The following is a 15,607-nucleotide window of genomic DNA, read 5'->3' on the forward strand; positions in this document are numbered from 1 at the left end:
AGAACCATACGCGAGAAGGTACAGTGGGGTTTTTTTTTGTGAGTTCTCTAATCATAGTTCTCGGCACTTCCTGTTATCGTCGGATGAAGGCCCGGCCAGGAAAAGAAGCGAGGAAATAAAGAAAATAGTACTAGCAAGATACCGCGGAGTTCTCGTGTTGTTTCAATGGTTTTATCACTAACAACTGCTGTTTGCTTATACCAGGTGTACAACCTTAAAATGGCTCTTTTCTTATAGATGGGCTTACAGACCAGATTGAGGTTTCATCGACATGCCATACTGTTTTTTTGGGTTTATTTAACACCTGTTTACATAAATCAGTCCACATCCTAAGTGATACTACACTACAACATTTATTTTTTCTTGCTTAATCATTTCTAGTTTTGTGCCAGAAAAAGAGCTTTCACGGGAAGCTCCATTTTTGTCCTAAAATTTGGAAAAATCGGCGATCGAATCACGTAAAATGCTTGTAGACGGCTTTGGTGACAATCTGGTATTGGAAACCACTTGCAAAGATTGGTTAAATCGGTTCAAAGATGACCATTATTTTGACTTGAGTAACAAGAAGCGTGAAAATCGACCCAAATAAGTTTAGGGCCGTGAATTTCAAGTTCTTTTGGAGGAGAATCATACGTAATCGTTAAAAATACTTGCCCAGTAGTTAGGAATTACTTGACCAACCATTTCCATACGCTTACGTGCCATGGAAAGGTTCAAACAGTTGGAAAATGGGTGCCACATGAATTGAATGATTTGCAGAAGGAGGAGCGACGCCAAAACAAATGCGAATTCTTGCTTGTTAGGCAAAACCGAAAGTCCTTCCGGTTTCTGGTGGTGCCTTTCGATTAAAAGTGGATACATTTTGAGCATCTAAAACGAAACAAATCGTTCATATATCCCAGCCAACCATAATCTTCAACCGCAAGACCAAATCGCTCTGAACGCAAGACAATGCGCTGTGCGTTTGGTGGGATCAGATGGGTGTCATCTATTATTCGCTGTAGTAGTCTTGTGATGATGTTAAAGCACAACACAAATAATCAAAATGCACCGTGAAAAAAGACTGATTTATGATCAAAGACATGAGAAGTTGATATCTCTTTGTGAAAACGCCCAATCGCGCTCGTCAAAAATGGCCCATAATTATTTGTATTCAATAAACAGGGCGGTTCTACCGCACCCCGCTAATTAACTGGATCTGGACCATTCCAAATATCTCCACTTTTCGACGATCGGTCATGCGCTGGCCGAGCAGCGCTTCGATTTGTATGAAAATATCGGGAAATGACACACAGGCCCGAAAGAAAGGGGAAAAATGAGCAGCTAGCAAGAAAAAATACTTAGATAAATTTATTTTTTGGTTCTCTATTTTATTTAAATGTGGTTTTTATCGAACAGAAAAAAAAACAGCAGTTAGTAAGGTTATACACCTGGTAAATGGTGCGGCCGCCATTGTGCTTCTCGTGTGCGCAACCGTAGATCGCCTGGCCCGCCGGTGTGAGGGCTCGGGACCGTGCCATTTATCATCTTTCCGCGCAGTGTGTGCTTCCTTGGTGATTGGCCAGACTGACATGCAGTGATTTGTCGCGCTGCGTCACCGTCAGCACAAGCACATCGGCATTTGCTTTTCCTTGGTTTGGTTGCGGATTGGCTTTTCCGCATGGCGTATACCAAAAAAAAAAAAAAAAACACAAAAAAAAACCCATACACAGAAGCAGTTCCAGCTTGCAGCGCGTTTTGCCTCATCATCATGCGTGTGTGGGTGGGGCGGGACTGTCCGCTGTCCGGTCGCGTACCCTCCCTGGCATCCTTCCGGTGTTGCGGTTCCCCCCGAATCCCCCACCCCCCGCCCCCAACATTACTAATGATCGGTCCGCTCGGTATCGCATCTACGGCTCGCTTTTTCTCTCTCTCTCTCTCTCTCTCTCTCTCTCTCTCTATCTCTCTATCTCGAGACAGAAAGCGCAAAAGGTGTGTCCTTCCCTTCCTACGTGCTCCTAGTGGGACCATCCAACAACATAAATTGTCCTTTTTAGCGAACGACCCCCCGCTACGGTTCCCTTTCCCCCCAGCCCCCATCCCTCTTTCGGGGCTCCTTTCTTTCATTCTCCATCTCGCTGGCCGCACACACACCGCATCGGCGACCGAAGAGGACGGTGGCGACGTTTGTCACGCTTCCTTCATCGCAAACTCCCCCCCCCCCCCCCCGGCCCCCCCGCACCACGGCACCCCGCGCCTAGTACCGTGCGATTGCTCAGGCTTTCCCTCTTCGCGTGTGTTTGCCCTTTTGTGGCGTGTGTGTGCGTGTGCGTGTGTCCTTGGTACCTCCTGGGAATCCTTGGCACTCGCGGCTGGCGAACCACCGGCCACCGGGTCGCTCCATTCCCAGTGTGTGTGAGTGCGTTGCGTGACCCAACCGTGACCCACGGTGATTAATGTATGCGATGAAGCGAAGGCCAAGGGGAAAGCGAAGGCATCAGCAAGAGGCCGTAAGTACGCGCCCGGCCAGGCCAGGATGGCAGGTCCATTTGGTACTCCCGGTGGTAGTGTTCAAGGTAATTTCATCGAGGAACCTCTCTTCCTTACTCTTCACTGGTAAGATAACGGCAATATGTCAATAAGCGTAGCAATAGTTGCAGGATGCTTTGGCTTTTACCGGCAAAAAGGGAGTATAAATATTCCACCCCCCCGCCCGGGGTGCTCCCTTTCTATCTACCAGAGGAATTCGGGGACCAAACTCCACGAAACTCCACCATGCGCAACCCCTTTTAACCCCCCCCCTTCCCTTCTAAAAACGCGCAGAAAAGGGAAGGAGCGTCATCACCCCCCCCCCCCCCCCCCCACCCAACCCCCCAAAACAGGCGGTGGCAATGGGATGGAAATGTGATTATGATGGTAATTTATTGGGATTATCTGGGTTTTTGAGGGGGGTGAGTATCCTTGGGTGACTCGGTAACGGGGGAGCTCGTTTTGATTCCGTGGCAATGATAACCGCTTTTCCGGTTCTTCTTCTTCTTCTGCTGCTGCTGTTCCTAGTCCTTCTGGGGATCCACCGGGATCGCCGTGAGGGGAACGGAAGAAGAAGGAGGAGGAGGAGGAGGAGGATGAGGAGAGGATAAATGTTTTAATTGGGTGCTGCAGGCGGTTTTGGGCCGTTCTTTAGTCTTAACACACCTACACACATGCGCACGCCAATCACACACAGACACAGATATGTTTAGAGTGGCATTAGGCCGGCGCAAGGATGTAACATTTATTGACTGCGTACTACGTGCGTGTATCGTGGGTGTTTATTTGTGTTTTAAATTGAAACGCTAGAAAAGTTATTGTTTATATTTTGCTAAATAATCTCCTGATCGACATTGATCCGAGACACACTTTATTCCCAGCGGGAAAAGCCGCCTTTCCATTCCTTCCACGTAGAAAGATATGAACTACTGTGTCGATCTAGTAAGGGGATATTCGATTTATTTCTCAAAAAGGTCCTGTTTTATTCCTTCAAATCAATTTCGTCGCCTTCAAAGTAATCTCCCCTCGACATAATGCACTTGCGCCAACGGATTTTCCAGCTTAAAGGTAGGAATACACGAAGCGTAAACTCTCGTATAAACTCAGAGTGTAATGCCAAAAAGATTATACTTATGTCAAAAAGATTATAGGCCCGCGGAGCGTAAATCCGTGTGTAAAAGCAAGCGTAAACTTAGTACCAACATGAAGCGTAGCGTTGTGAAGAGTTGAATGTTCTTCAATCGCTAATATACAGTAAAAACATCTTAAAATATTAAAGAAGATGTTCAGAAATCAACTTATCTCGTCGATTTATATTTTTTGTGGCCAAAAACACATGTAATTGATGTAATAGCATAGTGTAATTGCAGATGCACGAATGTAATTGCAGTTGACGTTTCGGTATAAACTTTTATGCGATTATGCCTGCCACGCGAAGCGTAAACTTTTTGGCATTACATTCTGAGTTTATACGAGAGTTTACGCTTCATGTATCGCCGGCTTAAGAATACGTGAACAAGGGTCGATTTTAGGGATGGCCTTTAGTTCCTCCAGTTAGCAGCCGATTTAATCTGTTCTATCGTTTCGTTAAAACGGTGTCCCCGAAGGAGTTCTTTGAGCATTTTTAATAGCCAGAAGTCTCATGGTGCTAAATCAGCATAATACGGTGGTTGTGGAACGATATGAGTGGAGTTTTTGACGAAAAAGTCACGGAAAATCAACGCCTGTCGCTATTATCAACGGTACCAGTCGAGTTTTGACGCGTTTGAGGCCCAAAAGCATTTTTCAAAATGTAATTGACGAATTATCTGAATATTACCAATATCATCCGCAAGGTCTCTGGTTATTAATCGACGGTTTTCCATCATCAATCTTTTGTTTTGTAGACCGTGAACCTTGTCAATTGACGTTGATGGTCACCTAGGACGTTCTTCGTCTTCATCTCGTTCCTTAGCATCCTGGCAGCCTTTTTACCACTTGTAAACATTTTTATTTAACTTAGAGTAATCACCATAGGATAAACATACGGCTCGTCCGTCCTTATATATGTTAAAAAAATCACTATAGGATTTTTGCATCATTTTTTATCTTTACCGCAAACCAAATTTTATGCAAATTCTTAGCTCACAAAAAATTGTCATAGCGAGAAACAAAAAATGCACTATACAGTGCACTCAAATTCATACTCGTATGGGTATATTGCGCCGCCCACACTAAAGCTCGTAGAGCACTTTCTTATGAACAGTATAAATTCATATTTGTACGGTGGCGAGCATCGTGAGTTATTCCATTTTTCTCGGAATAATTTGGGTTTATATGATTGGTTATGCATACTAACATTGTCTAGGAACAATAACAACAACATCTTACCCCCTTTTAATCGATGAAATATTAACAGAAGTGGCTGATTTCGGTTTCACGTCATTAATGCATCCATTTTAATATTCGTACACTTCTTTTTATCAGTTTTATGCCAAAAAACAGACACTCGGATCATACGGTTAGTATTACCTGTGTAATCCCTGATTATTGGTAATGCTTTCTAGCTGCCTGGGATGATTTTGCCGTTAAAATCAACAGAAGTGTTGCCTTACTCCGCTCTGAGACGCTGCTGTTGCTGCTTCTTAGCGCCTGTTTGTAAGTTTTATGAAAAATAAAACGATTAACACTTATTGAGAATGTGTAAAAGAACATTCTGATTCATTATTACATCATTTAACGGTAGGTTTACAACACCTTCAACCAATTCCTCCTCCGTTTTTTTCAATGAAAATGATTACAATAGATCCTACGTTTAAAGTTAGTCCGGAACTGATACTCAGCCGCTCCACTTTCGTCTGACGATCGCTTCGCGTATCGTTTCTGGTTAGATTTCCCCATCTTCGTAATATTAGTGTTCCTTGATGAATGACGCAACCTTCTGCAGCCTCTTTGTATAATAAATTTCGCCGATCACGACCAGTTCGGAGTTAAGGAAGGGCTGCTGATTGTTAGCCAATGCAGGGCCTTCTTGAGGAACTTGGTGTGTGAGTAAATTTCACTTTAGAGCTCACTTTCTTCGTGGGGGAAGTAAAATATGAAGTGTCTTTTAATCATACATAAACAACAATCACACATAAACAACAACAATAGTTGTTACTATTGCACCGATCCCGCAGCGAATCGCACGCATCGATCTGGACACTTTTTCCTCGGTCTCGGTCGGATCAGCATCCTTTGGAGCTTTTTGTCGGTCAGATTTGTCCAGAACCATGCCTTCGTGTGATGCTTTTATTATTGGGCAATAGTGCCAAGATCTTGCAGATACTGTAACGGCCTTATCCGACACTCACAAAGTGACTGACGATAATCGTTTTGGACGCGTCAGCGATACCGTTTTTGAAATGCGCAAACCTCGGAACGAAGTTGCTTCGCTTTTTTCGCCATCACGATTAGCGTTCGACTGATAGAGCTTTCAAATGTTGTCTGATCACTCATGGGTAACTGCTATTGATGCTGCATTTTTAGTTTCTACAGTGCGATTGACGGTTTGCCCGTGAAAAATCGGCAAATTTTGTCTCTTTTTTTTAAATGAATACGTTAGTAGTTCACAAATAAAATGCGTATCACAAATACTAATCATTATTTTGACGCAAAACTTGTCATGGTTATCAATCACCGTACTGATAACACAGTACTACAAAAAATACTAGAATAAAAAACTCGTTTGCACGAGCAAATTGAGTACCGTCGTACTGAATCGTGTTTTTGCTGCCAACTGTGCAAATGAGGTTAACAATCTCAGCCAGTCATCACATCTTTTGCCATCCTTGAAATTTTCCTGAAACGGAAAGAATAATCCTGCCCGCACGCATGCATGGTTTTGCCGCGGAAGCATTAGCGGACCTTCCTTGTTACGCTGCGGTTGCGGTTCGTTCGTTTGCTCGTTGCTTGCGCATTTTCCACGCGACTCTACCGCGAGTGCGGCGACGTTGACGAAGCCGGCAAAGACTGATCGGTGAGGTGAAGGATTGGCTGGTGGAATTTGTCCCTGGCCCACGCATCATCCCTCTCGTTGTCAAGCACGCCAACAGCTTGGGCATTGGCATTCCTGCTGTCGTTATCGTCTCTCCCTGTCTCTCTCTCTCTTTCTCTTATTATTGTTGTTGTTCCGCCTGATTGGAGGTGATGATTGAGAAGCGGAATTGGATTTTCGACGGAAAACGCCATCCCCCCCCCACCCTTCTCCCTCCTTACGGGCATTGGAAATACTGCCGCTGGAGCACACCGGAGCACACTGGTGCTGCGGCATCATTCTTCGGTATTATCGTATCGTTTCCCGATTCGATTCGATTCGATTCCGGTTCACCAACATCACGAATCACGCCAGCGCTCAGCCAGTTGCTGCATCAGCATCCTTCCCTTCCCTGCGCTTGCTTCCCACGGGGCGAACGGGCGAAAGGTCCTAGCGGCCGTAATCCGATTGCGATACACGATACAGGCGCACCGTAATTCGTCACCGCGAGCGGACACGTACACCAAAAACACAAGCACACGTATGAGATGTGGTCCGTAATCCAGTACAACTACCATTAAACCAGCAGACGCCCTGCTGGTTGCTTTTGTGATTGATTTTGTCGCTTCAGCGTTCTAGATAATCACTGCTGGCCATGGCCACGGAGATCACCTGGCTGTCTCTGTTTGTTTGTTTGCATTTGGTCCCAAATGGGCACCGGTAGTAAGAGGGGCTTAGATATTTTTTTTGTGACATTTAAGTTTTAAACTTGTTTTTAATGAATGCTGATCTTTTCAAGAATGTGCTGTAGATTTTGTTTAATCAATCGAAGCAAAGGTGATAAAGATATGGATTTTTGAAAATCCGCGTTTCATACAAGGCTCCATGCAGCATGCAGCACCTAGATTCCTAGATTAACTAATAATCTTTCAAACGAGTATCGATTTGTATTTTGTTTTGATAACCCATCACGCAGCCACGATGGGCACCGTAAAAAGTATCTTTTCGCCTACCGACTGCCTAAATTTGATGCCATGGATGAAGTTTTTAATAAATCTTCTCCAAAATAGAACCAAATATTCTTCAAAAGTTGTAGTTTAATATGTCATTCACTTGAAAAAAAAAAGTTTAATGCTTGCGCCACAAAAATTCGTCAAAAATGAGCCTTGTTTTCGTAATAAATTACCAACGCTCTCCCTTAAGGGGGGACTTCGGAATTTAATTTTTTTTTGTGACACATCTTTTTAACATTTTTCCCTGAAAGTTAATCCTTTCAAGAGTATTGTGTAAAAATTTTGGATCAGTCGAGGAAAAACTGGCAAAGATACAGATTTTTGTAAATCCGTGTTTCGTACAAGGCTCCATGCAGAGCTCGCTACTTTGTAGAGCGTTTCCCGAAAACCAACGCGTTTTCAAAGTCGGTGCCCATCGTACCGTAAAAACTACTGGACCGATCGTTTTGAAATTTTTAACAAACAATCTGTATACTCTTTGCCAGGTAGCCCCGTCGAGATATCTTTAAAATTGTTGATACTTTTTTTTAAACAAATCTTTAAAAACCGTATTTTTAGGCAAAATGACAATAGCATCACTTTTTCAACTTCAAAAATCTGCCAAAAATCGAAAAATGGGAAATTCAACAAAAACTCGACGGCGCTAGCTGGAAAAAGCTTTAATCTAAGAAACGAATATTGATTTTGCATAGTTCAGACGCGTCCCATTACGCGGCTACGAAGGGTACCGATAAAAGTACATTCCCGTACACTCGCTCTTCTAAAATTGATGCCTGGTATTAAAATTATGGTTTAAAAAAAAATTCCCCAAACCACCACCACATATTGTTGAAAACATGCAGTTTAATATGGCATTCCCTTGAAAGAAACAAACTCAATGGTTTCTTCATAAAAAAATTATAATCTTCATAAAAATCAAGCTAGACGTGATCGAGCTAAATGTCTGTTCGCCTGTAGTGCAGAGGTAAGGTCAGTAGAGTAAATGCAGTCCTGGGACGTTAATACGGGGAAGAGCGGAGTAGAGTGTAGCGGACGACACTACACACCCACACACACACACACAAGCCACAATCTACAGTGGCAGAATATGTGGCAGAACAGAGTAAAAGGGCTTTGAAAGCGGCAGCAGCTCTTCGCTATCTAATTAGCGATCAACGCGAGCGGTTGTTGCTCCAATAAGCAACATGATGTGCCATCGTCTCTTTCTCTCTCTCTCTCTCTCTCTCTCTCTCTGTGTTTGTCTCACTCACTCACTGGAATGCGCAGATTGTTCTCTTGCAAAAAGAGCAAACATTTGAAACCAAACTTGCGGCGTGACGAGGAAGAGAAAGATAAGGAGGTTCGAGGGGATGTTTGGTGTAATATACCCGGGCGCAAAATCGGACAACATTGTTCGCTACATAGCCCTCGCTCCGCGCTCCCACAACTGGAGCCCCTTCATCGAGGCATCGAGGCCACTCGGAGTGCACTCGGAGGCCGCGCATTTGTGCGAGGCGCAGTATCGCAAAGCGCGCCCCCATTTTCTTCCTTTGTTTCTGTTCTGTTGTTGTTGTTGTTGTTGTTGTTTTTGCGCTCTGTCCCGAGAATGCGAGCCCACGAGTTTAATTAAATACCACGAAACTCATCAGGGGTTGTTGCTGTGGCTCCTGGACCGCCCGCCCTCACGGTATACGCTCCGTTGTTGGTCCGGGTCGCTCGCCCCCCCCCCCCCCCCCCCCAGGCTCGCTCGAAAGCTTCGTTCCCCGGAACGGAGCCCCGGGATCGATCGACCGGCGGGCACCGGCTGGGGTGGCGCTTTTTTCGTTTTTTCGCGATAATTTTTTGTTGTAAATTTTTGCGCCACCCCCCCGAGGAGCGTTCTCGGAAGAAGTAGAAAGAAAGTTCCGTAGCTGAGTGCTGTCGAGGGGAAATGGGGCGGCGAACCCTTTCTCTCCCGGAAGGGGGGGTGGTTTTCGCTGGAAGGCCAAAGTTGTCCGATAATTTCGTGGCAATCCAATCGATCCGGATCTTTCCTCGGAAAACCGAACCGAACCGCGAATCGGGGAAAGTTGCTGCTGCTGCTGCTGGTGGTGCTACTGCTACTGGTGGTGCAAGCTGTGTAGGCTTTATCCTTTCACCGCCACCATCACCAGCAGCGCCCGCGTTGTCGAGCAGAGTGGAACGGCCCCAAGGCCACAGGCGAGGAGACGCCGTGGAGCCAAAGATTGTGCCTTTTTCGGGCGCCACCAGGTCAGGGTTCCGGCTGCCAAAAAGCCGTGCCAGATAGCTAGCCCTTACCTCTGTACCCCCTGTTGGTTTCGGTGATCGTGGACTTCCACTCCGGGAAGCGGTTCTGGTAAGTGTATGTGTATGTGTGATAAGGAGAGAGAGAGAGAGAGAGAGAGAGAGAGAGAGAGAGAGAGAGAGAGTGAGAAAGAAAGAGAGAGAGAGAGAGAGAGAGCCCTAGCTAATGGGCAACGGAATCCGATTTACCTTATCCTGGTCACATCTCGCTCGACTTGTTCCATTCGTGTCTTTGCACATACGCACACACACAGACACACACACACATCCACACTCACTGGTAGCACTTGGATTGCTCCTTCGAGGTTCGAGGTGATTCGAGCGAAGCACCGCCGACACTGCTGCGCCAAGTGGCCAAATTCCGATAAGATAAAGTGTCAGCTTCTGTGTTTGGGGGTGTATGTGGTAGCCGTTGGTCAACGCCCCCCCCCCCCCCCCTCCCCCTCCTAGTGCCAGTGAACGGTGAATGGCCGCCATTCGAGTTGATTTATTCATGAGTTGTTCCACTGTGATCCAATGTGAAGTTCGGGCGGAGGAAGGAAGATGAGCGAAGGCTAGCGACAGATATTGACGGTGACCGTGCCGTAGGATTCACCCATCTCCCCCTTCCCTACCAGGACACGACACGATGAGCAAGTAATTAGGTAATTGGTTTTCCATCCCTCACTCCACGTCTCGTTCTCTTTCTTCCCTGTGGCAGACTTCTTGTACCCCCCCCCCCCCCCCCCCCAAAAGGGAACAGGGACACCGGTTCTCCGGCGGTGGAGCGACGGACACCGTGCCTAAGGTCACGATTCGAGACCTTTTTCCGACTGTCCTTTTCTTCTTTTTGTTTTTCATCTTTTTCTCCTTTTTCTCCTTATTCTTCTTATTCTTTTTCTTCTTTTTCTTCTTCTTCTTCTTCTTCTTCTTCTTCCTTTTTTCCTTATTCTTCTTCTTCTTCTTCGTCTTCTTTTTTAATTTTTGCCTTTTTCTTCTTTTCCCTTTCCTTTTTCTTCTTCTATTTCTTTTTCTACCTCCATCACCACCTTCTCCTCTTCTGTCGTTCCGGGTGTGGTCGGTTAGTTGGTTGGATGTTTTGCCCTTTTTCTCGTCCCCGGGCTAGGCCGATAACGACCAACATGCTCGTTGCTGGTTAAACATGAATAAATCACGGCAGCAGGTTTTGCGCACCAGAGAATCCCAGCGGGACGGGATTTATGGGGATCTGAGAGAGCAGAGGCGGTGGTCTGGTGAAGGAGTAGCGGAGGGGAACCAAAAAAAAAAAAAAAACAAACCAAAAAGCCGCCCCCAAAAAGCAAACCAAACGACCAAGTTCGGTGTCTCTCGGTTCGCACTTGCCGAGGTGACAGAGTAGAAAGTTTGGAATTTATGCGCACCTGCCACCCTCCAACCCCTCTCTCTCTCTCTCTCTCTCTCTCTCTCTCTGTGCGCCCGAGCCCGACCGTCGTTCCGTCGACAGCCTGGCCCGCCACGCCACGCTGGCTGGGTGTATTTCGTGTGGCTCCTCCTGGTCCACCAGCACACTCCCACCCCCAACCCCTCCTGGTGGGTTGGAGTCGGAAGAATGGGGAGCACAGGACTCGCTGCTCGGAGACTCCTTAATCCAGTCATGTTTTGGGGGGGGGGGGGGGGGGGGTGTTGGAGGCTTCATAATGACGAGCTCCATGCAGTCCCGATGGAGACGCCTGGTGGTGGTGGTGGGTGCTGACATCCCGAAAGGTCCCGCAACGAGGGCGGGCAGAATTTTTGGCAATAAACTGAGAGAAGAAAAAAAAAACCGAAGGACGAAGTAAAACCAGCATCCAGCGCCAAGGGAGCGGGGGTGCCAAATCCTGCTTGAGTGGCTCGAGCGCGCGCGCGCCCTTCGCGACAAACGACATTGTCGTCATGTGTTACGTCAACTCGGAAATTGGAAAAGTCAGCAGCAGCCGAACCGAGACAAAGAGAGAGAGAGAGAGAGAGAGAGAGAGGGAGAGAGAGAGAGAGAGAGGGAGAGAAAGAAGGACATCTAGTCCCGTCCTGTCGAGGCGACTTACTGCCACCCGCACCCCAACTCTTTTCACCCCTGATTTTGCTTCCTTTCATTCTACTGAACTCGCAATACTCGCAACACTCACATCGCTATATCTCGTTCCAAATGCTGACGACAGTGTCCTCAATGGTTTTGCCCTTTTTGGGACGAATATCCGAGACGATTTGTGGGTGCGCGTGTGTTAGTTGGTGTGCGATAAAGACACAGTGTGTATCTGTGTGGGAAAGAGAGAGAGGTAGAGAAACAGCTTGGAGCATGGAGAAAGAGAAAGAAAAACAAAAGAACTCAAAGGGATGAAACGGGAACCGCCTTGCGCGGGACTATTCGTACAGCGGCCACTAAGAGGGTTGCAAATGCCCCGGAGGGGGAGGGGGATGCTAGTTAGGAGCGCACGGAGAGAGAGCGTCGCGTCGTCGCTAAATGAATTTCCTCTTTCTTTGAGGGAAACTCACTTTCGAGTGTTTGCGAGTGAGTTTGTGAGGGAAGGGAGGGAAAAGGAGGAGAGGCGGGGGGGGGGGGGGTGGGGTGAAGGGCGAAGAAGGTCCCTCATTCTGGGTCGTTGTCTTTCATGTGTTTTTTTCTCTCTTCTGTTTTGTTTTGTTTTTTGTTTTTACTTTTCACGAAACACTTAACCCTGCTGTTACCCTCAAAAAAACTCACTAATTTTATCCTCGCGGACCATTTGGTCCATGGTGTATTTTCTATGGAAATGGCTTTGTAAACGATTGAATATGAATTGTTTGGCTTTTGTAAGCAAAAGATATTGACTTATTTTGCATTATATGTGTTTATATTGGTATAATAGAATATAAAGAACGACATTTCGCAATATTGGTTCGCAATCCAAATCACATAAACGAATTTGGGCGCCAAAATACGACCACGTTCCGTCTCGAAATTTGCCGGACATTCACTAGATGAAAGGAGGGAGAAGTTTCCGTCAAAACGAATTGATATCGCAGTAATTACAATCTAAAATTGTAGCCATAACAATCTAATATGCCGATTCCGGGACCACAAAGCGAGCCAAACTATTGCATTAGGTAAGCGTGGTCGTCGACCATCCGGGGGGAATGACTACGATAAGTGGCAGATAGGAGGAAGGAGGTATCATCATTCGTGTTTGAGTGATGAATGTGATGAAGAGAATCAATTGAGGTTGGTGGATCCGTTGTTCGTTGCAAAAAATCAAATGATTTGGAGCGACAAACCATTCCTCGAGCGAACGAGTGGTTCTAGATTTGGTCGATGCCTTGAAAGGCCATAATATTATAACAGACAATTTTATCGCAACGTTCAATTTGGGCCAAACTCTTTTACGGCGTAAGATAACTCTCGTTGGCACTGTTCGAAAGAACAAAACCTTCATTCCGCCAAAATACCAATGAACGTCTGCTTTTGATAAGACCACCACATTGGTATCATATGTTGGCCACAAAAACAAAGGAACAATATTACTAAGCACTATGCATTCGCAACCAAACATTGCCGAAGGGCCAAAGAAGAAGCCTGAAATTGTCACCTATTACAATTCGACAAAGGGTTTGTTTTGATTTTTTTTCTCATTCCATCGATATAGCATTGCGCTAATCATTGTGTTTCGGTATTCAGGTGGTGTGGATACGGCCGTCCAAATGATCAGCTACTACAGTTCAAGAAGAAGGACAAACCAATGGCCATCCGTAGTGTTCGCTAATATCATAGATATTTAAGCTTTGAACGCATATGTTATATTTTCCGTGATCGATCCAATGTGGAGTCCGTGATGTGAATCTGTGAAACGCTCACAATTTTTACGACAATTAGCGATTGATTTGGCCCATGAACACATGCAGCAACGAACAGCGATTCTAAGGCTGGCTTCATCTGCGGAATTATTCACAAAAATGTGCTCATCACCTAGAACTTCCCTCAGCAGATCGTTTACTAATGAATCTCAATCGGGGTCATCACTTTTGTCAACGCCACCATCGTCGGCAGTGCCTTCAACAAGCCTAAAAAGGTGGCCAGCGCCTGTGCTGTAAAAGCAAATCCGAGAAAAAATGTGTCGAATGTGGAGTATTTGTTTGTAATAATGATAGAAAAGTGTTATGTAGTACATGTATGAGTCGAAATGTCCAAACAATAGCTAACGAATAGCTATATTATAGCTGCTATTAGAGGAAAATGTACTATGGACCAAATGGTCCTCGAGGATAAAATTAGTGAGTTTTTTTTTTTACTCGACCCCTATCATACTTTTTATGAACTTAAATGTATATTTATGCTTATCAGCCGAAAATAGCACCATATCGAAAATTTCAAGACGATCGGAATTTTAGTTTTGAAGATATAACAAAAAAACCAACGAGAAATGGACCAAATGGTCCGAGGGTAACAGCAGGGTTAAACCGTTTAACGCTGTATATATGTGTGCGAAAGGGTGGATACTGCACCGTATGTGGGCACCTTCGATAAGACCTACTTGGTTGAAGTGCGAAACGCTGTTCGTGAGCTCTCCCTCACCGCTGCTAATCCTTTCCAACCGAGCTTATACTGCCTGGTGGCTACGGTGGAATGAAAGCATTTTATTTTATTAAACAGTGTCGTCACAGAAGGACACCATACAGTGGTCGGCATAAGTAGAAGCCCACCACATTTTCGTCTGTAAATTCGACGTTTTTGGTCGCAACGGCCATGTGATTTTTTTTTGCTAGAAGCTCTAACTTTCCTCTTTCTAAATCACTTGCTTTGAGCTTGATAGGTTTGATAGTCTCTTTTTGAAAATTCTTTAATTGCAAGATGGTGGATTAAGATTGTGACAAAAGTAAAAGCCCACTTTGCAATAAATATTATTGTTTACACATGTTAAATCCACTTATCCTTGCATCTCCAGTAGAAAGTCGATTACGCGCAGGTTTTTGCACGTTGTATGGGTGTATCAACGGACAGCTGACCCTATGTGTTCATCAGAAAACTGCTTGTTAATCATTGTTTGAACCAAATACTAATGTCCTAAATCATTAGCTTACAGTTTCAATTTCGAACGCTCTCGGCAGACGGATGATTGAAAAAATGTAAAAAAAAACTCCAGAGATTAAGAAATCATCGAAACTAATTATCTGTTCAATCATAGCATCCCTTTCGCTGTTCATTTTTGGAGCGAAGTATGCCACGGAAGATCAGCACCACATGAGTGCAGGAATGGATATGCTAAAAGACTTCTGTTTCATCCAAAACTGAGCTGAATCGTTTTAATTTCACCCGGACATATGTTTTCAAGTTTAAAGAAGGCTGGAGAAGTAGTTTATTGTTTTTAGAATAATCAATTTTGTATTGTAAAGCAATACGTCTATAGATAGTTTGATAGAAAGCAACCCATAGTATTGTTTGTTTGTTTAGTTTTTAGTTTGTTTGTTTTGACACCAGAAAGGATTCTTTGATTCATTCAGTCAGCGTATGGGCCCAAGAAAACAATTTTATGTAGCAATACAATAACGATTTTAAACGAATCGCTAAAAGTATAAGTTCTGATTGACATCCTTGTCGTATTAATCGTCTAGAATCACCTTCTTCAAGCTCAGATTGAGAATTTATGGGATTTTTTAATGTAAAATTCCCATTATGAACGATGTTTCTATAAAAACAATTATTTTACGAAGCAATACGATGAGAATAATCCCCAACATATCTGAAAACATGTGAAATACATGTCAAAATAGTTACAAATGAAAATTGCGGGTATGAGTGGCCCAATATGAATTGATAAACATGTTTCCTTGCAGGTGGGCTTTT

At 44.8% G+C, this 15,607-nt stretch overlaps 1 protein-coding gene across 4 annotated transcripts in view; it reads left to right on the plus strand.

Moving 5' to 3' along the window:
* Positions 1-15,607, plus strand: part of LOC126569625 (polycystic kidney disease protein 1-like 3) — a 131,599-nt gene that overhangs the window by 1,474 nt on the left and 114,518 nt on the right. The gene's annotated exons all lie outside the window — the stretch shown is intronic.

The sequence above is a fragment of the Anopheles aquasalis genome, chromosome X, assembly GCF_943734665.1.
Source record: "Anopheles aquasalis chromosome X, idAnoAquaMG_Q_19, whole genome shotgun sequence".
NCBI lineage: Eukaryota > Metazoa > Arthropoda > Insecta > Diptera > Culicidae > Anopheles > Anopheles aquasalis.